This window comes from Anomaloglossus baeobatrachus, chromosome 4 (genome assembly GCF_048569485.1).
Source record: "Anomaloglossus baeobatrachus isolate aAnoBae1 chromosome 4, aAnoBae1.hap1, whole genome shotgun sequence".
Taxonomy (NCBI): domain Eukaryota; kingdom Metazoa; phylum Chordata; class Amphibia; order Anura; family Aromobatidae; genus Anomaloglossus; species Anomaloglossus baeobatrachus.
Genome location: NC_134356.1, coordinates 542076500 through 542104467, shown reverse-complemented (window position 1 = coordinate 542104467; position 27968 = coordinate 542076500). Strand labels below are relative to the sequence as shown.

Genomic DNA, 27968 nt, shown 5'->3' with positions numbered 1-27968 from the left:
TATACACATTTATTTATTTATTTCTATTTTTAGTATTTTTAGGTAGGTATTTTTTATATTTGAAATAAATTAAGAATACATTTGATTAAAATCATTTTTTATTAAATTTATTCTTGTTAATAATGAATGTTTAGTTTTTTGAATTTTATCAGTACTATATCCATTATTTGTCTTTTTAATATATTATTATTATTTATTATTATAGCACCATTAATTCCATGGCGCTTTACAAGAGAAAATGGGTATACATAAAAACTAGTACAACAATCATTAACAGTACAAAACAGACTGGTACAAGAGAAGAGAGGACCCTTTCCCGCGAGGGTTCACAGTCTACAAGGATGGGTGAAAGTACCATAGTTGAGGACAGAGCTGGTTGCGCAGTGGTGTACTGGACTGAGGGTTATTGTAGGTTGTAGGCCTATCGGAAGAGGTAACTTCCCCATTTAAGGTACATTTCATTCTGGGCCTGGTGTTAAGATATGTCCATAGACAAATAACTATCCATCTATATGTGCATACTATAGACATTTTACTACTCAGTTAATTAGTCCTCCCACTTTGATCACAGAGCTGATGGCATGAATCATTGTTAATGCGGCATATACTGCAGCTATATAAATACCCCCCTGTGACAAAAGGAGTCATTCCCTGAGGAAGAAGGCTGTTCTGCCTTTCGAAACACATAGGAAACGGTTTGTTCTTTCCTAGCAAGGGCTTCTGTAGCCCGAGCTGCATGATGTCACCCGCTTGCTCCCCTTGCTCCATGCGCTAAGTTGCCAGGTATGCTTTCGGTTGAGGCCCCTGGTATCCAGCATCCTGGCTATCACGCTCATTGTTTACAACTCTTGAGAATTTTGGAGTTTTGTTTGACATTATGTCCAATTTCCATTTTTTGCTCTGTTTTTTGTTTTGTTCCAATTCACACTAAGAAATAAACATGTGTATAATAAAATGTATAATTGAAAAAATTTCTTAAAGAAATACGTAATTTTCTTTGACAATTTCAAGGGGGCCAACACTTTCAGCCATGATTGTAATACTGAATTTTCTACCACAAATCTATATATCCATCTGTTCAGCTCCTACTTTATACCATTTTGCAGGTTCCCAATAAATGGGAATTCCAAAAACTTCATAAATGGCAATCATTGTAGACCAAAAGGTTCTGCACCCTGCTAGTAAACTTTGTTTCAGTTGCTTACATAATTTGTTTAATAGAAGTTGCTTCCATTACAACAAACGACGGATGGTTACTGATCCGTCGCGGTCCGTTTTTTTGAAGCACACAAAAAATGTTATTATGGGTGTTGTCTTTATTACATTTGTCAACGGATCCGTCACACGGTGGATGAAACGCGAGGCCATCCGTCGCAATCCTTGGCTAATTCAAGTCAATGAGAAAAAAACGGATCCATCACTGGATCCGTTTTTTTCACATTTCGACGGATTGTGACTGATGGAAAAAAATGGATGTGTGAAAGGGGCCTTATGTCATCTGAGTGTGTTTTTTTTTCTCAGGTCCATAGACTTGAATGGCTGAATACCATCCGATTCTTGGAGACACATCGTACATGCTGTGATTTTTTTTCCTCGGGCTATTTGACATGTGCACTGCCTTATTGAATAACATCGGCCCATGTGCTATTCGATGTTTTGTCAGATAGCGTTTGGACAGAAAATACCGTCATCTGCACGACCCCTTAAGGTCCAGTCACACTAAACAACTTACCAGCGATCCCAACAACGATAGGGATCGCTGGTAAGTTGCTTGGAGGTTGCTGGTGAGATGTCACACTGCGACGCTCCAGCGATCCCACCAGCAACCTGACCTGGCAGGGATCGCTGGAGCGTCGCTACACGAGTTGCTGGTGAGCTCACCAGCAACCAGTGACCAGCCCCCAGCCAGCAGTGCCGCGTGGAAGATGCTGCACTTGGTAACTAAGGTAAATATCGGGTAACCAATTCGATATACCAATTCGGTATATATTGTAGACTTTTATTTTTCAGTATATAAATGCCATAAGTGAATTTTGATGACAAGGTTCATGCACATGGAGGTATTCCAGAATAAAATAAATGGATCCTCTAATGGATGTTATAAGTTTATATTGATTCTGTTACAATCTGTTTTTACGTGAAAGGCAACATGCTACATTGTGAGTCCTTCACAACACATTACTTTTGGTTAAAAACATGCTGTAGGAACAGTATCACTAACTTTTTGCTCTTGGGAACTTAATGATTTCCTACTGAACTACAGCCCAGGATATAATTTGAGAGGTAACCTACATATATTTGCTCTAGTGCAAAAGATGCGCCCTGAGTGGCAAATAGTATTATTCACAAAAGTGGTAAAACTTTCTTATTGATTAATGTGTTTTAATTTTACTGCCAATTTTTGCTCATACAGAACTAATGAAAACCGTATTTTTCCTTAGCACTGGTAACAGCAAAGACTAAAAGACCCAGTAGATTTTATTTGAACAGATGATTAGGAAAAAAAAGTGTATAAAAGAATTATCCACAGTATGTGTTTGGACTCCGAATTATAAAACTGTTAAAGCCTACAGCCTTGTTATGTTCAAAAATTCTGTGGTCCTAACTATGGTTGGTCCAGTAAGTGCAAGATAGAACTGCAATCCAATAAAAGCTTCTGTGAACAAGCAAGCCTACACCATATGGTATATCAGGGGTGACAACTGTTCTGGATGTGTAAACCCTAAAAAAGTCAGCATCATGAAAACCACACCCCAAAAGTATTGTATGTGGGAGGACAAGGAAATAACCTAAAAACCACAGATATATTACTATAAATTTATCTGAGCACAATTTGTAAATCACTAAAATAATAGGTTTTAAATTCTTCACACTACCTAATAATCTTTATTTCTATAGCACCAACATATTCAGAAGTAGGGATGATCGAATACTTCGATTATTCAGCTTCGCGAATATTTTCCGAATACCTCGCCGCTATTCGACTATTTGCGATTATTCGATGTGCAATGTAAGTCTATGGGAAACCCGAATAACAACTATTCGGTACTATTCGGGCTTCCCATAGACTTAAGCCTGCTTTACACGTTGCAATTCGCATACGATATCGTATGCGATTTGCAACGCCCCCATCGTATGTGGGGCACATTCAATTTGTTGAATGTGCCGCACAAACTATTAACCCCCGTCACACGTACTTACCTTCCATACGACCTCGATGTGGGCGGCGAACGTCCACTTCCTGGAGTGGGAGGGACGTTCGGCGTCACATCGACATCACGCGGCAGCCGGCCAATAAAAGCGGAGGGGCGGAGCTAAGCGGGACGTAAACATCCCGCCCACCTCCTTCCTTCCGCATTGCCGGCCGGGAGCCGCAGGACGCAGGTAAGATCTGTTCATTGTTCCCGGGGTGTCACACACTGCAATGTGTGCTACCCCGGGTACGATGAACAATCTGACGTGCAATTCTAGTGAAAGGTATGATGTGTATGCGATGAACGTTTCAACATTCAATCGCAATCGCACATACCTGTCACACACTGCAATGTACCTTACGATGCCGGATGTGCGTCACTTACGACGTGACCCCACCGACACATTGTAAGATAGATTGCAGCGTGTAAGGCAGGCTTTACATTGCACATCAAATAGTCGAAAAGCTGCGAGGTATTCGGAAAATATTCATGAAGCCGAATATTTGAGGTATTAAATCATCCCTATTCAGAAGTGCTTTACAATTCAGAGGCTCATACACAAACAAACCAGTATAGAAGATACAATAATTAAAGCAAAAATAAATACAACCCTGCTCATAAGATATTACAATCTACAATGTGGTAAGGTGGGGGTGACACAAGGTACAAGTGCTTATTTACAATGACAATCTAGCCATCCCAAAGAAATGGGGGATACATATAGGCAGCATGAGCCAGTCAACAGCCATTGTTTGTAATACTTTTGGGCGCAGTGGAGTTTGAGTGAGAATTATCTTCTGAGAAATTGTAAAAGGGATATATATGAATGGATTTTGATTAGGGAGGGTGATAGGCTACTCGATAAAGATGTATTTTAATGGAGTATCAGAAGCCTGTAAGTTGTGGTTTGTCCTAGATTCATGGTGTAGAGCATTCCAGAGGATTAGTGCAGCTCGGGAGAAGTCTTGGAGCCGGGAGTGGCAGATTTGGATTAGTGTGGATGTTATTCGAAAGTCGTTTGCGGAGCGTGGAGAATGGGTAGGGTGATAGACAGAGATGAGTGTGGAAATGTAGGGGGTGCACGCTGTGAAGAACTTTGTGGGTGAATTTTATGCAATTTAAATTGGATCCTATAATGTATGGGTAAGCAGTGCAATGACTTGCACAGAATGGAAGCGTCCGACTAACGATTAGCCAGATAGGTGTCCTGGGCTGCAGCATTAAGGATGGACTGTAAAGGAGAGAGTCTAGTGAAGGGGAGACCAATTAATAGAGAATTACAGTAATCAAGGCGGGAGTGGATCAAGGTCACAGTGACAGTGTTTGTTGTTTCCATGGTGATAAAGGGGTGGATTCTAGAGATGTTCTTTAGGTGCTGGCAACAAGAGTGGGCAAGAGATTGTATATAGGAGGTGAAGGAAAGATCAGTGTCAAGCATAATACCAAGACAGCGAGCCTACGGCCTGTGCGTTATCGTGTTGCTGTACAAAGAGGGGGAGATGTCAGGTTTATGGAGGCAAGTAGATGGAAGGAGTAGAAGAAGTTCAGTTTTGGAAAGGTTAAGAATTAGATCAAATAGAGAGCAGACATGATGTTGGAAACTGTGGACAGAGTCACTGGTATTCTGTAGTGGAGCTAAGGTCAGGGGATGAAGTATATAGTTGTGTGTCATCAGGATAAAGACACCATGGAGAGAAAGTGGCTATATTGGCACAATTTGATCATTTTCACTAAGGAATGTTCATTTGTTTCCATCTGTTTAGACATTAATGACTGTGTGCTGAATTATTTAGGGAACACACCAAAGTTACAGTGTTATAAAAGCTGTACACTGACTACCAAAGAGTGATATTTTCAGTGTTGTCCAATAAAAACATGCAATAACATATTTACAAAAATGTGAGAGACGTACACTTGTTTGTGATATATATATATATATATATATATATATATATATATATATATATATATATAAAAATAATATCTATCTATCTATATATCTATTATAATATATATATATATATATATATATATATATATATATATATATATGATTGGATATTACAGAGCATCATAGGACCTGTGAGTTTCTGCTACTCATTGCAACTATTGTTCCTTTTATGAAGCACAATGTCACGGCTTTGAAAATCATTATCTACAATCAAGATGGCTACCTCATCAAATGTGGGAGCGTTGAAACGTCGCTGATGTTTACCTTGTGGTGTTTTGTCAGCTCGAATGACAACCTTGTAATCGTCATTTGGCATGCATTCAAGTGCAGTCTTGAAAAGTTGAACATATGGATTGTTGGAGTGAAGGAACTGCTGCAATAGTGACAATATCAAGGCGAGTGTTAGGAATTAAAGAGCATCTCTCCTGAGCCTCTGCTTCTGCATTTCCCATAAAGAAGAGTTGAGGAAATTAAGGTTCTTCTCCTTGTAATGGAAGCAGTGACCCAATTGAGTGGTAAACCTGTCCTTGAACTCTAAATGTCGGCATAAATCCTGTTGTAAACATTTCTTTTGTTGCACCAAATTATGTCATTTGGAAGCAGGAGTTGTACTTCCTAATGCTGTCCAAGAAATGCTTTGATATTATACTGGTACCTGTCATCAGAGACTTTAGTGGATCTGGTGGTGACAGGAGAGGTAGAAGTTTTATCTTGCCATTTTCACAGTATAAACCTGGCGGTTGATCTTTCCATTTCAGGTCACTGCAGTACATGCAAACCACATCCATTTTTCCTATCTGAACTTTAGGATGATCCTGATAGTTTATGTCTGACTGGTAACAAAAGGCAGCATGTTTCAAATCTCCAACCATTTCCTGTGCCCTGGTGGAAGAAATAGCAAATCTCTTAGTGGCAAGTCGGCCTTCTCTCTGCTGAGATGACTCATTGGCCCTTAGGGAAGCAGCTCTTCTTCTCTTATCTGCAAGCCTCGCTTCCCTCTCCTCAGAAAGTTCATTGGCTCTTGAGGAAGCAGCTCTTGTTCTCTTGTCTGCAAGTCTGGCTTCCATCTCCTCAGATAGTTCATTGGCTCTTGAGGAAGCAGCTGCTGTTCTCATGTGTGTCAGCCTTTTTTCTCGATCTTCACATTTTTCATTGGCCCGTAATGCAGGTTTTCTTTTCGCATCTGTGGCACCCCTGAGGCTTCCGTCGCCACAGGTCATTGCACCCCATCAGCGGTGTGATGCCCCATTCTGGGTGAGGAAGGGAGTGAACACCGGTCCCCTGGTAAATCTACACTACACCCATTGCTAGGAACACACTGGGACCAGGGATAGTGGCAGAAAACCCTCCCATGCTGCATGCTGAGAGGGGCCGTAAGACCCATCCCTGCTCCCATAGGGTGGTAGCTTAGCAACCGGGGGGTGGGGAGAGCCAGCCGAGGGTAGAGCAGAGAGGAAGGTCAGAGTTTCAGTTTACCTCAGAGAGTGAGAGAGTGAGGAGCCAGCATGTAGCTGTGAAAGAGAAAGGAGCTCTGTGAGCTCAGAGTGTCCGCACAGAGAAAGCAACAGAAGTCTGAGAGAGAGTGCGGAAGGAGGAAGAGGTCTGCAGGAGGCAGGCAAGGAGGAGAGGAGAAAGGAAAGAAAGCTCCAAGTCAGTCAGGAGCTGAGAAACAGAAAGAGACGCTTCCTGGTGAAGATCCTGGGACTCGGAGGGTCCAGGTGACACCACGCAGAGAACAGAAGGAGTCGCAGGGCCACGGGTAGTCAGTAGAGCTGTCCAGGGCAGTTTAGAGCTACGGTGGCCGGTTCCACAAGAACATCGGTGGAGGGATCAAGCTGCAACAGGCGACGGTCCCTAGAGACTGGAGGAGTGCAAAGATCATCTCCAAACAGTAAAAAGCAAGGCCCAGGGAATGTTGTAAACTCCCCGGGCCAGAACCCATAGCAGACCTTTCAGAAAAGGGGTAATCAGCCGACAGGTGACCCCCCAGCCTGGAGGCTGTAGTGGAGGCCAAGCCAGGTTTATCCATTCAAAGGCAAGGCTAAGGAAGACAGCAGAAGATAGAGACACTAAAGAGAAGGGTACCGGCTTTTACTCTCAGAATCACCCAGAAACGGCGGACGTCCCTGACAGTGGTCCCAGCAGTCCAAGGGCCCTGGGCCCCGACAAGAATTGTGAGTAAAGAACTTGAACTGCACCCTTGAAGTTGCCTCTGTTATTTCATCTGCATAGACACTCACAAGCACCAACAGTGCCCCGGGCATTGCTCCACCTGTGGGGAGCAGTACCACCATTGCTGCTATAACATCCCCCGGAGGCCTCATACAGCAGCGGCGGCCTATTAGCCGCATACCACAGGTGGCGTCACGAACACAAACTTTATTCATCTAGCCACATACTCTACTGACACCCACCAGGGCCACGGAGCCGGGCCCAGCCACCACTGACTACCACCGGACTAGTCCGGCCCGGCACCGGGTGTCCCACAGCCCTGGGGTGGGCGAGTCACATCACCTGACATTCATGCCAAGGAATTCCTTTTCTTATGAGGCATTATTGTGGTAAAAATAGTCTGTAACTGACAGTTTCTCTATCCTCTCACATAGAGGTAATGTGACTGACATCAGCCTTTCCACCAACACACCCTAACTAACATCCTATTACCTCACACAAGCTTTGTTATACTGAGAATGTCCTTTGTTGCCTATATTAACCAATCAGAGCTCAGATTAATTAACTGTAGCAAAATAGAAGCTGAGCTGTGATTGGTTGCTATTGGCAACCTGATAAATCCCCAGGCAACAGAAAGCCCTCCCCCTGACAGTATATATTAGCTCACACATACACATAATAGACAGGTCATGTGACTGACAGCTGCCGTATTTCCTATATGGTATATTTGGTGTTCTTGTAGTTTGGCTGCTTATTAATCAGATTTTTATTTTTGAAGGATAATACCAGACTTGCGTGTGTTTTAGGGAGATTATGTGTGGTTTGTGTATGTGTGGTGAAATGTGTGCTGAGGGTGGTAGTGTGTGGTGCATTTTGTGTGTCTGTTCATATCCCCGAGTGTGGTGAGTATCCCATGTCGGGGCCCCACCTTAGCAACTGTACGGTATATACTCTTTGGCGCCATCGCTCTCATTCTCTAAGTCCCCCTTGTTCACATCTGGCAGCTGTCAATTTACCTCCAACACTTTTTGTTTCACTTTTTCCCCATTATATAGATAGGGGCAAAATTGATTGGTAAATTGTAATGCACAGGGTTAAAATTTCACATCACAACATAGTCTATGACGCTCCCGGGGTCCAGATGTGTGAGTGTGCAAAATTTTGAGGCTGTAGCTGCGACGGTGCAGATGCCAATCCCGGACATACACACACACATACATACAGCTATATATATATACATACACACACACCCATGTAGTCGTGCCTGAAAGTGTTATCACCCTTGAAATTGTTTCAGAAAATGAATTATTTCTCCCAATAAAGGCCCCGTCACACTAAGCAACTTACCAGCGATCCCAACAACGATAGGGATTGCTGGTAAGTTGCTAGGAGGTTGCTGGTGAGATGTCACACTGCGACGCTCCAGCGATCCCACCAGCAACCTGACCTGGCAGGGATCGCTGGAGCGTGGCTACACGAGTTGCTGGTGAGCTCACCAGCAACCAGTGACCAGCCCCCAGCGCCGCGTGGAAGATGCTGCGCTTGGTAACTAAGGTAAATATCGGGTAACCAACCCGATATTTACCTTGGTTACCAGCGCACGCAGCTACACATGCAGAGAGCAGGGAGCAGCGCACACTGAGCGCTGGCTCCTTGCTCTCCTAGCTACAGCACACATCGGGTTAATTACCTGATGTGTGCTGCAGCTAAATGTGCACAGAGCAGGGAGCAGCGCACAATGCTTAGCGCTGGCTCCCTGCTCTCCTAGTTACAGCACACATCGGGTTAATTAACCCGATGTGTCCTGCAGCTACATGTGCACAGAGCAGGGAGAAGCGCACAATGCTTAGCGCTGGCTCCCTGCTCTCCTAGTTACAGCACACATCGGGTTAATTAACCCGATGTGTCCTGCAGCTACATGTGCACAGAGCAGGAGCCGGCACTGACAGTGAGAGCGGCGGAGGCTGGTAACAAAGGTAAATATCAGGTAACCAAGGTAAGGGCTTCTTGGTTACCCGATGTTTACATTGGTTACCAGCCTCCGCAGAAGCCGGCTCCTGCTGCCTGCACATTTAGTTGTTGCTGTCTCGCTGTCACACACAGTGATCTGTGCTTCACAGCAGGACAGCAACAACTAAAAAATGGCCCAGGACATTTAGCAACAACCAACGACCTCACAGCAGGGGCCAGGTTGTTGCTGGATGTCACACACAGCAACATCGCTAGCAACGTCACAAAAGTTGTTCGTTAGCAGCGATGTTGCTAGCGATGTTGCTTAGTGTGACGGGGCCTTTACACATAAAATTCGCTGGACAAATTTGTTGGCACTCTCAACTTAATATTTGGTTGCACACCCTTTGGAATAAATAGCTGCAATCAATTGCTTCCTGTAATAATTAACAAGCTTTTTACACCTCAATTTAAATTGTGGACCACGCTTATGTTGCAATCTGTTTCAGTTCTAAGAAATTTGAAGGGTGCCTTCTCCCAACAGCAATTTTAAGATCTCTCCACAGGTGTTCAATGGGATTGCTGGCCACTTCTGAACTTGACAGCACTTTGTTTACATTTATTTCTGGGTGCTTTTTGAATCATGTGTGCGGTCATTATCCTGCTGAAAGACCCATGACCTAGGACACAAACCCAGTTTTCTCACACTGGACACTACATTGTAACTCAAAATCCTTTGGTGCACACAGTGAAGGCATCAAATTCCAGAGGCAGAAAAACAAACTTCAAAACATCTTTGAACCTCCACCATATTTTACTGCAGGTACTGTGTTCTTTTCTTTGTAGGCCTCTTTCCTTTTTTGGTAAACAGTAGAATGATGTGCTTTACCAAAAAGGTCTATTTAGTCTTATTTGTCCAAAATACACTTTTCTAAGGTTTTTGGCTTACTCATGAACATTTTGGCAAACTTGATTGGGACTGCTCATTCACCATTTGGACTATCCTGCGTTCCAACCTTTCATCAATGTTTCTCTGTTGCTGAGATTATCTACAGTTTGATGGGTTGAAAACTTATTATGTTGCACACTATGGACAAAGGAACATCAAGATCTTCTCGAGATGGGCTTGTAACTTTGAGGTTATTGAAATTTGTCAACAGTTTTGGTTCTCAAGTCTTCAGACAGTTTTATTTTTCTCTTTCTTTTCTTCATGCTTAGTGTTGCACACACAGGCACACAATGCAAAAATTGATACAATTTCTCTGATTTTTATCTGCTTTGAGATGTGATTTTCATATTGACTCCATCTGTTACTTGCCACAGTTGAGTTTAAGTGAGCATCACATGCCTGAAATAAAGTTGCTTACCCACAATTTTGGAAAAGTAACCTGCAAAAGAATGAGAGACTGGATATATATCAAATGATCAGTCTTTATTAACTATAAAAATCAAAAATCTAATCAACATTAGCCAATATATATGGTAAACCCTTAGCATGAAGGACACACAGAAAAATAAACTGATAAATAGAGGTATCACACTAAATGTACCAAGAGAAAACCATCAGAAGTAACTATAATATTGCATAAGGCCCAATATTGCACAATCACATAGTTAAGCCTGCTTTACATGCTGCAATTAATCGTGCGATCGCATTTGCGATTGCACCCTCCCCCATCGATTGTGCGGCCTGGGCAATTTGTTGCCCATGTCGCACAATGTTGTAACCCCCATCTCACGTACTTAGCTTCCAAACGACCTCGCTGTGGGCGGTGAACATCCACTTCCTGAAGGGGGAGGGACGTTCGGTGTCACAGCGATGTCACACAGCGGCCGGCCAATAGAAACGGAGGGGCAGAGATGAGCGAGACGTAAACATCCCGCCCACCTCTTCCTTCCGCATTGCCAGCGGGACGCAGGTAAGCTGCAGTTCAGCGTTCCTGGGGTGTCACATGGAGCGATGTATGCTGCCCCGGGAATGATGAACAACCGGCGCAGAGAAGGACGTGCGATATTTAGAAAATGAACGACGTGTCAACGAGCAACGATAAGGTGAGTATTTTTGCTCGGTAATAGACGCTCGTAGCTGTCACACGCTACGATATGTCAAACAGCGCCAGATGTGCGTCAGTTACGACGTGACTCCGACGACATATCGTTTGATATATCGTAGCGTGTAAAGCCTGCTTTAGCCAACCATCTGCTGTCATGGGTGAAAGCTATAGTAACGGTATATAAATCAAAAAGCAATACTAAAATGCAGACAGCAAGTGATACATAATTAAACCTTCATAGAATATTATAGACAAAATGTATTTTTGTTGGTATAGTACCCCAGATATAACAAATGCCAATGGGACATTCTATATCGATACACAAGGTTCCCAGTGCATGGTAAAACCCCAGAGTTAGTGCCTCATATGATTATACCAGTTGCCATTAGTAAAGATGTAACAGTGTGTACAACAATTTTGTCTGGTACTTTTTTTTTTTGTGAAATTATATCCAATTTGCCTTTTTTTTTTCCTCTGTTCTGGCAATGAATGTGAATATATGTATATATAAACCTCCAAGGAACAAATATGGTAGTTAGGATTAACACACAATGGATTATGTGTGAAAGGTTAAATTCCTCAAAGTACCCCCTTCTTACTTTGATGGCAGCATTACACACACTTAGCATTCTCTCAAGAAACTTCATAATCTTCCAAGTTCAAAGCCCAATTGCCTAGGATGGCTGTCCACCATAGCATTCTTCGGTGATGACATGCTATTCCATCTTAGAGGGCCATCATTTATTTTTCAACAAGACACTGACAAAAATACACCTCAAGGCAAAATTAAAGCAATGTAACCAAAAAGGAGAGGGACAGAATGCTGTGTCAGCTAATATGGACTTCAAAATTCCCCAACATCAACCCAAGTGAGATTGTTTGGGAAGATTTAGGGGTACTTTGCATGTTGCGACATCGTTACTGCGATATCGTCGGGGTCAAATCGAAAGTGACACACATCCGGCGCCGGTAATGACGTCGCAAGCCTAGGAGAGAAGATGAACGGAGCATGAAACAGTCAAAAATTGCTGATCTGTGTCACGTCGTTCATTTTCATAATGTCGGTGCGTCCGCAGGTACGATGTTGTTTGTCGTTCCTGCAGCTCCACACATCGCTGTGTGTGAAGCCGCAGGACCGACAAACATCTCCTTACCTGCTCCCGCCATCCACCAGTAATGCGGAAGGAAGGAGGTGAGTGGGATGTTTACATCCCGCTCATCTCCGCCCCTCCGCTTCTATTGGCCGCCTGCCATGTGACGTCGCTGTGGCGCCGCATGACCTGCCCCCTTAGGAAGGAGGCGGGTCGCCGGCCAGAGCGACGTCGCAAAGCAGGTATGTGCGTGTGAAGCTGCCGTAGTGATAATGTTCGCTACGGCAGCTATCACAAGATATTGCATGTGCGACGGGGGCGGGGACTATCGCGCTCAGCATCGCTATCATCGGTTAGCGATGTTGCAGCATGCAAAGTACCCCTTAGATTGCAAAGTGTTGACAAAGCAGACAACAAGTTCTCAACATTCCTGGAAATGTACTGAACACTTGTGGAAGTCATAGGGTGACTTCCAAATGAAGCTGCTTGAGAGCATGTTGAGGTTGAAAGGCTGTCATCAGAATAAAAGGAAATATTTTGAGTTATCTAAAGTTTAACATATGTTTTGGCTGCTTCACTCATGGTTCTTTACTTCCTGTTTCCATATGTGTTGTTTTGTGGTTTTGCTGCCTTCAGTCTAAATCTACAATGTGCACATTTCAATAAGAACAAAAATCATTGCTTGAACAAGTGTGTCAATACTTTTAACTGTTATATATACATAACTCCTACAAATTAAATGCACAGAGAATTATATTTGAAAGATTATACAAATTTTATTAAATCAAGAAAATTAAAACATACAGTATTTTAAAATATAGTAAATCAGAGGATCTTTACAGGTGAAAAAATGACCCATGGGGAAAGTGTGGTAAGACAGTCAAAAAGGGCCATAGTTACAAAAATTATAGAACCATAGTAGAGACCTCTATAGAAAGGTACACAAACAAAATACAATATAACACAATAAGGTTCTCTAGTGCATATGTATATTCAAGGATTGAACACTAACCTACTACAATGTAAACAAACCCGACAGTTATAAACACTAAAATAATGTGTGTCAACATATTAGCATGATGTACATGTCATATGAAGTAAGGTGGCTCAATGCACTACATTGACAACAGAGGCATATCTATATACAAAGGCTGATAATCAGCATATCATAACCAAATCTGTAAATTGTATGTTGCTTGTAATAGTATAAATTATTTAGTTACATATGAGGCAGCAGAAATAGAAGATCAGTCAGATGTAAAGATTCAATGCAAACAAGACAGGCAAACTTAAGTACTGCAATAGTGTGCAAACATGGTGTACATACTAGGGACCCCTGGGATGGTCCTAACGTGCGTTTCGCCATCTTTCTCAAAGGAAACATGTTTACACACACATATATATATATATATATATATATATATATATATATATATGCACAGCACTATAGTTGCCACATGTACCATGCTGAATTAAATCTTGCTATCTGAAACCTGAAACATTCTGTCTATCAGCAGTTATTGCATGCAACATAAGACTGTAACTTTGGCACACTCCAGTAAGTCTACCTAGTTGTTTTTGTCATATGAGACTTTGTCTTGTTTCGCTAGGTCTAAAATAAAATAGTTCTAAAGTAATTGTATGATGTAAGACAGACGCACATCCTAGCATAGGCTCTGCAAAGTATGGCCATTTTTATGCAATCTTTCTATTACAGAAGGAACCCTTGACATGAACTACAATTTTCAATGTTAGGAAATTAATCTTTCAGATTGTTCTAGAAGTATGCTTTACATCATGCTTTTTTCTTTTACTGTGGGCTAAGTATATTATTATTTGACGCTAATATCGTAAAATGCACATACACGCATAAATGTTTCCTCTTGTTCCGGTTTGTTGTGCCACCAAGTAGTTCTCTAATATATTTTACATTATATTTTACTATAGGTTATACTACTTAAATTAAATTGCTGCTTGGGTGGTTTCATAAAGTTGCTTGTCTATTATGTTCGGTGTATTTTTGTGGTTTTTATGAGCTGTTTACCTTAAATTCTAACATTCAAACATCCCCCTTTTTTCCTAAATGCATTCAATGCAGTTGTAGTCACAAATCTATTAACTTAAAAGTTAGAAGCTGCATTTTTAGTAATTTTGTAAACGCTAATGGGTTATTTATACCCCTTTAATTTAACCTATTCTATTGATCACACAAGCTGTTTAAAAACTATATGAATTTTTTAATTCCTTATTTGCACATGTTCATAAAAGGACTATGAAAACCAAATATTCCTGTTTTATAATAATATTTTTTGCTCCTTTAACATTTTTTCATCACATCAAACACTAAAGGGAATGTATATGAATAAAAGCTGAACTGATTTTATTTTTTATTGGTCATTTGCTTTCTAAATGAAAAATAGATTGACTAAATAGTCTTCATTAACACTAGAAGTCCCAGAGAGGGTTCATTTAACATTTCTACCTTTGGAACCCAGAGACGGGTCGAATGACCTGAAGGATTTTAGCTAACTTCCTATAATCACCGTCTTTTGTGCTGTAATTAAGGCCATTACTGTCGCACCACAGGAGGTTGTTGTTTTCCATTGAGTTTAGCCATTTAGTTTCTAGTTAGTTCTATTGAGTTTATTGTATGTCATTTGACCCTCTTTCAGGACTTCAGGGGGGAGCTCGACATTTCTGAGACTTTTAGTGTTAAACTTTTGCTATCATTTAGCCGCTGCAGAGTGTCTGTTATTTCTTTGTCGAAAAAGAAAACTTTGCAAAAAATGTTGTACACGGATCTCAGTGAATAGGGGAAACTATATACAGTCTCAGGCTACAGATTAGAAGGAAAGTGCATGCATAGAAAAGAGATACAGGATAGAAGCTGTGCTGATTCATAAGATAATGAAGACAGCAGTACCCTGGATATACAAAGACTTCACCACCAGCCTGTACTGCTCAGAGAGACATTCTTCAATGAGAAAAATATTAAAATTGGATAAGACTGCAAACGCATAATCATGGGTCTGAAAACCATTAAAAGAATGTACCATATTTTTCGGACTGTAAGACGCACTTTTTCCCAAGAAATTTGGGGGGAAAGTAGGGGGTGCGTCTTATAGTCCGATGGCTCTGGGGAAGGGGGGTTCGGTGGTGGTGTAGCGGGTCATCAGAGACAGGAGCAGGCTGTAGCAGCGTCTACCGTGAACACGTGGGCCCACTCATTAGCCTCCTTTCATATGCACTGCATCTCGACGCTCATTATCTCTGAGCCCTGAAGCCGGCGCTGAGATGAGGGCGGGATGATGGGTGCAGGGTGCGTGCACACTAAACAGCCGGCTTACATGATCATCCTGGCTCCTACAGCCTCGTGTGAACATATGTGGCTATATTCACTCACCCCGCGTACGTATCATCAGCGCGGAGGGCAGTGAATAAGTATACTCACCGGTCACCGTTCCCAGTAGCATCGCAATGACCTCCTGTCTGCCTACCAGCTGATGTGTGTAGAGAGCGATGCGCACAGCAATGACGTCATCGCTGTGCGCACAGCTCCACACAAGTCAGCGGCGCTGCTGCTGGCACAGACAGGAAGACGAGCGATGCTGCATGGAGTGAAGAAAGGTGAGTATACAGTGGGAGTCCTCCAGTTGAGACCGCATATCAGGCCGTGGCTGAAGTGAGCGCGAGATCAGCGGTGACTTTAGTCAGGTGATGTGCGGTGGCAGCTGAAGTCCCTGCTGATCCTGTGCGACTCACTTCACTTGCAGCCTGACCCTCACAGAGGGTGGTCGTACTCTATAGCCGCTCTCTGTGATTGTCAGATGTAGCAGAGCTGGACAGTAAAAATGAAATCTCATAGACTTTGCTGGGGAAGGAAATTCATGCAGTTTTGAGACCAAAAGTGCACCCAAAAAATGTGCAAAAATGTGGCAAAAAATGCAGCGTGCGCACATAGCCTAAACGTTTATATTTTTATGTGATGGGGACATATATATATAAGGATGGGGATAATATACAAGGCAGGAGGATCGTTACCAGGATGGGGTACCTTAGCAGAGAATTTGGGGACATTACCCCACAACAGTGTCAGCAGCACATCTTCGCCCCATAACAGTGTGTTATGACCACATTTTTTGCTTAAAATTTTATTTTCCTATTTTCTTCCTCTAAAACCAGGGTTCGTCTTATGGTCCGGTGTGTCTTATAGTCCAAAAAATATGGTAGCTTGAAATTTACTGTATATTGAATGGGGGTCTCTCCAAAGACAAAACATTATTTTAATGAATAATCTAATAAAAAAAATTTAAGATGAAAATACTTAACCCTAGAACGCATATTGGGGGCCTTTTAGGCCCCCATGCTTACATTTTGGCTATTATCTGCAAAATTACTTTAGTTAGAATTTTGAAACTCCAGGTATTCCTCAAGTATGTCGGTGTTGATAATATCCAGTTGTTCGTATAATTTTTTTCATAGGCATTTTGGTGTAATAATGCTTGTTTGGTGAAAACTACATCTTTACGAATTGGGGGCCTTTTAGGACCCCGCTGTTTTTATCATGTTCTCAGAAGAGGTTTTTTTGTCTCAAGTTACTTTATTTGTACTCAGTAATGCTGGTGGAGGGGCCAGGGTGTGGATAATAACATGTGAGGATGTCATGTGATTTTTGGAGGGAGTGATAAGGCCATGACATCACCTCAGGTCCTCTGAACACAGTAATGAGCTGTGTATAGAGTACTGAGGACAGTATAAACTGTGAGCTAATTGCTGAAGGACCTGGGAAAAGATTTTTTGGTGTTTTCTGTGAAAAATTATAATTAAAATGTTGTCCACTATTCGTATTTTATTGAGCAATTTTGAAATAAACTTGTGAAAGTTATTTAAGTGTGTTTTACTACATTATGTGCATGGGGGCCTAAAAGGCCCCCAATACGTTAATATGTATATTTTTAACGTCATGCGTTCTAGGGTTAAATGTATGAAATGTTTAAATGAAACAAAATGGGTCAATAATATATAATCTAGTGTGAATAGAGCTCCCTCTGATTTCTGTAGCTATATATAGTACAATATTACGGTATGCATTTTATTACTGTCATCTGGGTTGGTTACTTTTTTTTTATGAATAAATAACACCGTTGTTTTACTCTTTTGAGAGACCCCTATTCAATATACAGTGACTTCCTATTTACTTCCTTGGAGGAACTTATTTACACCATTGTCCACAGTGAAGTCCTTCTGCAAGTAGATTGGAATAAAAGTGTTATTAACTAAAGGTAACCAGTAAAATATGTCACGAAAAACCAAGGCCGCAGCCAATAATAAAGAGGTACAGTGAAACAAAAAAACAAGAAGTTGAAAAAATCCCTTTAATAATTAACCTTTCATAATTTTCATTAAAAAGTCAAAAGATCAACAAATATATAATATTCGTAAAGGCAGGGTAAATATCGGCGTTAAAAAGATAGGGTACACGTGGAATAGCCATCAGTAAACAAGAGGATGGGACATTGAAAAGTACTATTATCAGGAAGCCTACATCAACTAATAACCTCTTAAGGTGGGAGAGCTTAAAATGAGGCATTCCAAAGGGGCAGTTTTTTAGACTTTAAACAAACTACTCTTTTCTGGCCAATTTTGAGATGGAAGCCTCAAATCTCAAAAAGAGGTTTGCGGATAGGGGTTATCCTAAAGATTCTGTTGATCGAGCATACAGGCTAGCTATAGGAGAAAATAGACCTACACTTCTGACCCCTAAACATATGTAAATATAATTTATCCATGTCAAAGGTACCCATAACCTTTATAAACAGATTGACGGGATCACTCTTTACTGAGATAAGTAATAGTTAAGGAAGATATGAAGGTTCTCAATAGTTGTGTATTGTAACGTCTACTGAGGAACAAGTCTTTTTGTTCTCTGAATAAGTATATTTACCAAGAGCTGGGAACCTACAATTCTCAATTGATTGACTTGTCTTAAAAAAAATCTAAGCAGAAGATCTTCAAAAACTTACTAGATATGGCAAAACAGATTTTTGTAATGGTAATCCATAAACAAAAAACACTCAATCACTGGAATATTGGGGCTTCAAATGTTTTTCAAGTGTTGTGCCCTTTTGCTTCCACTTACATCAATTCTATGAGAAACGATAGTGGGGATTCCATGGAAATGTTGGACTGCTCAGCTTTAGAGTTATTTAGGGGGCACACCAAATGTGTTATACACAGTTATACAAGCTGTACACTGACTATTTTACATTGTATCAAGGTGTCAAATTGTCAGTGTTGCAGGATTTGTCTACAGGCCATGGAATGAAGTGGCAAGCTAAAGCTACCATAGGTCTTTAACGGGAAAGTCTCGCAAGACGTTTAGCACTGGAGCATTTAAGAAAAAAAAAATAAACCATTTATAATTTGAAATGATTGCAAATAGACAAACCAATCTGGCTGCCAGTGCGGAGTCCTATAGCTGCAATGCTCCATCTCCAGCTCCAATTTTCCAGAGGAGCATTGCAGCTATAAGACTCCGCACTGGCAGCCAGATTGGTTTGCCAGTCTCCACAATGAGAAAAGTTTTCCCCTTAGACCCCACTATAGCTTCTCATACAGCCAGATCAGATCTCTAAGGCTATGTGCGCACGTTGCGTACTAGCCCTGCAGAAATTTCTGCAGCGATCTGAAGAGCACATGTGCGCTTTAGATCGCTGCAGAAATGTCCGTAGTGAAGCCGATTCCATGCGCTCTGCCTGCAGCTCCTCCCATAGACAGAGCAGGAGCTGCCGGCAAAGCGCAGGAAAGAAGTGACATGTCACTTCTTTTTGCGCAGCGCTTCGGCAGTAGCCGAAGTGCTGCGCTCCGAGACGCCACGTGCGCACGGCCCCTGCACAATCTCCATAGACTGTGCAGGGGACGCAGGACGCATGCAGTTACGCTGCGCTGCAAAGCGCAGCGTAACTGCATGAATTTACGCAACGTGTGCACATAGCCTTACTTTGCACTGATGAGGGGAAATTACCCCAAAACACTGGTTCTGTAAATTGAGGTTCTGATCTGGCATAAATCCTAAGTCATATGAAAAGACTTATTAAAGGGCCATTATTAACTTTTAGGCTATATGCTCATGGGGAAATTGTCCTGCGGATATATCCGCAGGAGCTCCCAGAAATTCGCAGCACAACTTTGTCTGACTTGTGCTGCATTTTTGGTGCGGAGGTCCTGCGGATATGCTGCGGACATTCCGCATTGAGGATACAGTAACATGACTTGGACACTGCATCCTCAATGCAGAAGAAGTGCTGGAGTGATCGGTGAGTTCATACTTACGTGTATCATACAGCAACTTGGTTCCCGGACAGCTCCTGGTTGAGCTCCGGCTGTCAGATGATCGGAGCTCGGGCAGTCACATGGCCGCAGTTCGTACAGGCCCCACCCACCTCTTGCAGCCTGCTCCTATCTCTGTCACACTCTTTACACCAAAGGAAGCGTCTCTGGTGTCTTCAATCAAGGAAGGTAAGTATAGAGATCCGTGCAGAAAAATCCGCATGAATAATTGACATGTAGTTACGTGCGGTTGCGGGAAATCTGCAGCATTTTTCGCAGCTGCACATACCACAGCATTGATAAAGCACTCTCCAAATCCCATAGGATAACATGGGGAGTGTCTGTACTTGCGTAACCTGCAGATTTGTCTGGAAAATCCCGAAAATCCGCAGGTTTTTGGTGGCAAAATCCGCAGGTATTTTCTCTTGTGGGCACATAGTCTTAGGATTGCTACATCCAATAGGTGGCACTACAGTTTGTCTCCTTCCTCCCTGAAGAGACAATTTGCAAATAGACAATGACTCAAAGATTTTTATTTCACAGCATTCAATTAATGACTATGCATCAGAAGACTCTATTAACTTTAATTTGCTACTAAAAATATCAGTCATAGTCAGGGTCCTATCCATGAAAATCTATAGTCTTCTACTAGGCTGTCACCTCTTACTCGGAACTCTGAATAGTAAAAGTTTTTAAAGACGACAGCCATAGTCCTTACCAAGGTTATTCAGGTGAAAAACAGTCAATAATCACTACCAATGTCTCAAAGACAAAGCGGAATACATTGTAAACAAGCTTGTAAATGATCTCAAGAGAATCATAAATGTTAGGACTTAATCCAGACTTGTGAGAGGAGGTCAAAGGACAGAAGCAAATAAACTCCGGGACTCTGAATAGTGTGTGGAAGAAAGACTTTGCAGTTAATTATTGTACTCTTTCACAGCAACTAAAAGACATCTCAAGCTGAAGAAAGGATACAAAATGTCAAAGTGCCACAGTGAAGAGAGACAAAAACAGAAGACTCTGTGTGGGTTAGAAATATGTTTGTGATTGTAGAAAATGAAACCAAATCATGAAATGATGGAAGCTGCATTAACAAATGGAACAAAATGAAATGAAAACAAATGCACCGGATTGGCCTTTTTTTTTCTTTTTCTTCTTGGGGGAGAGGGTTCAAAAATTTTTTAAGGATAAAAATTTTATTAAAAATTCTAAATAGTACATTGAAATAAATATATAAAAAAATAATTAATAGTATTAAATAGCTTCAAGTAATTTGAGAACATCCTACTTTTTCTACAATAAATCCATTGAAATACTATAGGCCACTTTACATGCAGCAACATCGCTAGCGATGTTGCTAGCGATCGCACCCGCCCCCGTCGTTTGTGCGTCACGGGCAAATCGCTGCCCGTGGCAAACAATATCACCGATATGCGTCACACAAACTTACCTTCCTAACGACGTCGCTGTGGCCGGCAAACAACCTCTTTTTCTTTTTAATCCAATTAGTTTTTATTGAAAACACGGCAGATACAAAATCATACATGGTAAATTAAGATAACATTTGTCAACTGCCCGCACATGAGGGCTCCATACATTAGTATACTCCAAGACAATCCGGTTAGAATTCCTCTGCCTTACACTTTAACCACACAACAACATGGGGAGGGAGGAGAGGGGAGGAGAGATGGGGACTTCATTCAAGTAAGGGGGAACAAGAACAAAGGGGGAGGGGGGAGTGGGAGGGTTAGTAAGGGTAGAGGGTTAGATGCCTGCCTGCATTACCAACCCCAGTCCACCAGCCGGGGCCATCAACTCCTCCTAGATTTCTCTCATAAACTGCTGCCTCAGTCAGGGTGTCAATGCTTTATCCCCCTGGCTAGCCGAGCCAGGGCTATAATTCCATCAGCTGTATCTCAAATAGGTGCTCTTTGCCTGGGGAATAGTTGTGTAATAGGTGTTGCATGGCTGGATGACAGGAACAACCTCTTTTTTAAGGGGGAGGTTCGTGCGCCATCATAGCGATGTCACACAGCGACCCACCAAAGGAAGTGGAGGGGCAGAGAGCAGCCGCATTAACGACACGCCCACCTCATTGCCGGAGGACGCAGGAACGCTGTTGTTCGTCATTCCCGGGGTGTCACACGTAGTGATGTGTGCTGCCTCAGGAATGACTAACATTCTGCGTCCAGAATGAGCAACGATATTTGGGAAATGAATGACGTGTCAACAATCAACGATTTGGTGAGTATTTCTGATCGTTAGCGGACGCTCGTAGGTTCCACACGCAACGACGTCGCTAATGAGGCCGGATGTGCGTCACGAATTCCATGACCCCAGCGATATCTCGTTAGCGATATCGTTGCATGTAAAGCGGCCTTTAGTCCTAAGAATGACAAAAGTATTTTAAGAGTGATACCTTTATAGGCTAACCACAATTTTAATTTTGTGATTTTGTCTCAGTAATTCATTTGTAATTTTGTATGAAGAAGGAGCCTTGATGTTCTGAAACTTGCTAATATAATTTTTTTGTACTCCTATAATACTTTTGTCATTTTTGGAACATAGTATTTCAATTGATTTTCTGGCTAACACGGTACCACAATATTACCTTGTATTGCACATTACAATAAATCCAGAAAGGTACTGTATGTACAGTTATAGCCATCTAAAATGTGAAGTTTCCTTAATATCTTCCGAATATATGCTGTCTCAGCATCTAAGCAGTTGGAAATGTACCATATTTTTTGAATTATAAGAAGCCCTTTTCCTCCCAAAAATCCTAGTAAATTATTTTTCTAGTAAAATAAAGAAAGTTTTAGAAAAATAAAAAAATAAAGAATTCTAACCATTTAAATCACCCCCCCATTCACCCCATTGAAAATTAAAGGGTTAAAAAAATAAAAAATATACATATATTTGGTATTGCCACGTTCAGAAATGGCCGTTCTATGAAATTATAAAATCAATTAATCTGATTGGTAAACGGCATAGCGGCAAAAAAATCCAAACACCAAAATTATGTTTTTTGGTCGCTGCAAGTTTTGTGCAAAATGCAATAAAAGGCGATCAAAATTTATCATCTGAACAAAAATGGTACCGTTAATAATACCAGCTCGAGATGCAAAAAAAAAAGCCTTCGCTGAGCCATAGATTCCAAAAAATGAGAAAGCTATGGTTTTCGATTTTTTTTGGACAAACATATGATTTTTTTTTAACACCTTAGATCAGGGGTCTCAAACTCGGCTGGGTGTATGCATTCTTTGCAGGACAAAGTGACATTTTTATTGGTACCATATATATTTTATTGTTTTTTACACCTTGGGATCACTGATTTTGAACATTTTCACTTGTTCATTATAGCAAACATGCACATTCTTTGTTTAAATATAAACTTTTTTTTTATATATTTTATTCCTTTCTTGTAACTAATAGTCTTACAATTAGCACTATATAGAAATTTTGACCAACATCTTTTAGTAATGTTCCCCATATTGTTGTAACGTGCCCATCCTTGTCCCCTTGTAGTATTGTGCCCCATCCCACAGTAATGTGCCCATCCTTGTCCCCATCCTAAAGTAATGTTCCCCATCCTTGTCCCTATCCTAAAGTAATGTTCCCCATCCTTGTTCCAATTTTGTAGTAATGTGTTCATCCTTGTCCCAATCCTATAGTAATGTCCCCAATCTATAGTAATGTGTCCATCCTTGTCCCCCATCTTATAGTAATGTTCCCCATCCTTGTCCCCTTGTAGCAATGTCCCCATCCTATAGTACGGTCCCCATTCTAATGTACCCATCTTTTACTAATGTGCCAACCTTGTCCCCACCCTATAGTAATGTACCCAGCATTATCCCTATTCTATAGTAATGTTTCCAATCCTTGTCCCCTTGTAGTAATGTCCCTATCCTACAGTAATGTGCCCACCTTGTCCCCATCCTGTAGTAATGTCCCCATCCTATAGTAATGTCCCCAGCCTTGTCCCCATTCTATAGTCATGTGCCCATCCTAGTCCCTATCCTATAGTAATGTCCCCATACTGTAGTAATAATGTCCCCATCCAATAGTATTGTGCCCATCCTTGTAATGTCCCAATCCTATAGTAATGTCCCCAGCCTTGTCCCCATTCTATAGTCATGTGCCCATCCTAGTCCCTATCCTATAGTCATGTGCCCATCCTAGTCCCTATCCTATAGTAATGTCCCCATACTATAGTAATAATGTCCCTATCCTATGGTAATGTGCCCATCCTAGTCCCTATCCTATAGTAATGTCCCCATACTATAGTAATATAATAATGTCCCCATCCAATAGTGTTTTGCCCATCCTTGTAATGTCCCCAGCCTTATCCCCATCCCATAGTAAATTGCGCACTTTGTCCCCATCCTGTAGTAATGGGTCAGCAGCTCCCCTCTCACCTTCCACAGACGCCGGAGTGAAGCTGAGGGGAGTGGTCTCCGGCCCCAGATCCACAGTGATTGGAGAGATTGGTCACAAGGCCGATCTCTCCAATCAGAGCTGGGGGCGGGTGAAACAAAGGTCACCCAGCTCCAGCCAATGATCAGGGCTACAGCTGCACTGATCTTGGCTGGATTTCAATGTTTCAGCGATTTTCAATGGCTAAAACATTAGTGGTTGTGATTGGCTGAGCGGCGTTCGTCAGCCAATCACAGCCTCCGTAGGTCCGGGGAGGAGACACCGCCCCTCCTGAGGTCCCCTCCTCCCCGAATCTATTTGCAGCGATCGTAGCCACCGGGGCTGCAATTTCGCCATGTTGTACTGGGTACGTCATGGGTCCTTAAGTACCAGGGAGCCATAACGTACCCAGTACGTCATAGGTCGCTAAGGGGTTAACGTCCAACACACACACACACACACACCATTCTTCTTACCTGTCCCGCACTCCCTCACCTCTGCTTCGTGTGGCCCCCAGGCCCGTGCCCCCTGTTCACTATGGCGGCAGCTGCAGTGTCACTGTCAGTGATTTATGTGAGATGATTGTATTGCCGGCGCGAGAGCGCAGAGCCCGCAACACATTCATCTGACTAAGTGCAGACAGTGGCTGCGGCCCCTGAACCTGCCGCGATAGTAAACAGGGGCACGGGCCTGGGGGCCGCACGAACTACCCTGAGGGGCCGCATGTGGCCCGCGGGCCGCGTGTTTGAGACCCCTACCTTAGATACTAGTACACTTACACATGCTTGTTGTCTGCAAACTCATAGTGATCTGAGGCATCACACCTACACATCAGTTTTACTATATAGTGAATATGGTGAATAAAATAACTCAAAAGTAATCGTTTTGCAATTTCTGCGCACTTGGAATTTTTTGGCCATTTTCCTGTAGACTATATGGTAGAACTTATGGTTTAATTTAAAAGTGCAACAAGCCCTCAAATGGCAAAATTGATGGAAAAATTAAATTAAAAAGTTACAGCTCTCGGAAGAAGGGGAGCAAAAAACAAAATGGAAAATGGAAAATCACCCGGGGGTGAAGGGGTTAAAGACAAGATCAGCAATAACTTTACATGGTCAGTCTGGTCCTCCATTACTGAGAGATGAGTATTTGAATATATATGCAAATGATCCTGAACAGTTATTTTAGATTTGAAGCTTCTGTCACTAAAGCTCTATTCCCCACCCCGTGCTGCCTCCTTCTGCTTGACTCCAGCTGTCAGGCAGGAGGAGTTGCTGGGCGGGTAATGACGGAGGCTTCAGATCTACCATAGCTCTTCAGCCTCATTTGCATATCATTTCAAATGCTGATTTCTCAATAATGGAGAAACAGACTGGCCATAAAAAGGTATTGCTGGATTTGTTTTTGAAAGAGATACATCCACATATAAGCTCTTGACGGGTGAAATCCAGCTGAAAGATTCCCTTTAATATCTGTATTATGAATCTGAGTGTTACATGTCATGGTGTACAAAGGGCTGGTAAGATGTAGTACAGCATATTCCCCACTAGGTGGCAGCAGAGTAGTAAAGGATAGACAAAGTAACACTGTAGCAGAAAGGCAGCTGAGGTACAGCAGAGTAACTTCAGCAGGCAGTTAACAAACAAACCACCAGATAGAGTAGTCAAACAGTGAGGGTCTAGTCTGGAAAGTAAAGTCATTGCAAAGGGATGATCAAAAGAAAGTCAGAAAATAGAATTGAGTCGGAAGCTGAGAGCTCAAGTATGCAGAGGGAAATGCAAACAACAGACAGCAGCGGGAATCAGGGACCAGGACAGAAGGACAAACGGGGAAGGGTACAGGTCAGGGCACGGTAACAAAGAGTCAGATCAAACAGAAATTCTCACCAGAGCAAGTGACCGGCTGCAGAGCAAAACTATAACCAGCACTGGATTGCACGTTCAGAGACCATATATAGTGTCTCCGGAAAGCAGAATGAGGGTGATAAGAGTTAACCCCTGACATGACCATGCCGGGTCTGGGAAACTCTGGAGCGGGGAATACCGGTCCTGGATCATGACATTACAGATCTGTATGACAACACTCATATAAAACTTTAGCTTCAATTTTATATAAAGGATTTCTTGGGTGTTTTTCTTTCAAATGTATGAAATCCAAAAAAAAAAAAAATGTCCCATATTCCATCACTGCTCCTAAATGCATTGTTGTGCCGTGTGTGGGGCCTAACCATTCACATCTAGCATTAGTTGAAAGCAAATTGCCTGTATATTATTTTTATTTATTCTTGATTGATCTTCTGTATACCATTTATTAAATAAACATGTTTGTATGGATACATTATCGTGTATATTGTTGTGTAATACCATAGCAGCATATAATACTATGTAAATAACCTGTGGACGGTATTCCCTGCAGCCGGCAGGTTCCGACATCAGTAAAAATCCAGCTAATATGTCAGATTCTCTATTTTGACAGCTGTAATTAATCTCTACCAACCATGAAATCTGACCCGCTGTGTCCACTCAAGACCTGGAGTTTTGCAGTCTTGCTTTAATCAATGGACATAATTAATTATACTGCTTGTTCTCAATTTTTGTCCTCAGGCCTCACCAATATTAGCATGTTCGGCTGTTCTGGAAGACACGCGGGTTAATCAGTGATCCAGTCAATGTGTTCATTTGGGAAGAATGCCACTAAATAAGCGCAGTTGGTGATGCCTGAGGATATGTACAAGGAGCTGTAGGATTGAAGAAGAAAATGGCTTAGGTTTGTTATTTTCTTAGATACTTTTGCTCCTATACAGCTGTGTTGCTGTTTATATAGCGCTTTAGAAAACTGGGAATAACTTTCCATAGGATTTGTATCCAGAGTGTCAAGACATTTATGAGACTGGGTTTGAGGGTTGGTTCAATATATGCCTTCATTATTTAGAAACCAGGACTCTTAAATTATGGGAAATGTATTACTGGGATTGTTTCATTTAAGTCTATAGCAAAAGATATCAAATATTGTCCTTTTTGTGCTCTAAAGTAGTTTGAAGGGTGAGATATACATGATAAATTATGTCCCCTTTTCTTCGCTTTCCAGAATACTGTCATTTTACAGGGATTTATTTGTGATTTTTTAAGTCATAGCTAGAGATGAGCGAACCGGTCCCGGTTCGGCTCGAGGCGGTTCGCCGAACGGGGGGTCTGGCTCGAGTTCGGCTCGTCGAACGTTCGACGAACCGAACTCGAGCCCATAGGAAACAATGGCAGGCAATCACAAACACAGTAAAACACCTAGAAAACACCCTCAAAGGTGTCCAAAAGGTGACAAACAACTCACAACACAACACAAACACATGGGAAAGTGACAAGGACATGTACTCATGCGAAAACAAAACAGCTGGACAAGTAAAAAGAGGAGGACACACAGATATAGGCATGGCACGCCCTTCTAAAGTCATGTAAAACACCGCAAGGTGACTCCAAGCGGAGTCTCCCTTTTTTCCAAAAATTGGGCCCCACACACCCACCCCTTCAGTGGCAGCAGTTGTGCCCCAGTTGTACACTTCACAGCTAGATTTGCATCAAGCACATTCAAAAATACGCCATTCTTATCCGTCCCCAGGATGACACCGGGGTAGGTAGCAAAGTCTTTCCTGATCCCAGCTCTGTTAATCTTGGCTTCTTTTAAAAACACAGCAAGCAAGGGTTACTCCAAGCGGAGTCTCCCTTTTTTCCAAAAATTGGGCCCCACACACACCCACCCCTTCAGTGGCAGCACTTGGGCCCCAGTTGTACACTTCACAGCTAGATTTGCATCA

At 42.0% G+C, this 27968-nt stretch overlaps 1 protein-coding gene across 1 annotated transcript in view; it reads left to right on the top strand.

The window, feature by feature from the left end:
* Nucleotides 1-27968, top strand: part of AGBL1 (AGBL carboxypeptidase 1) — a 1396462-nt gene that overhangs the window by 1208861 nt on the left and 159633 nt on the right. The window lies entirely within an intron of this gene.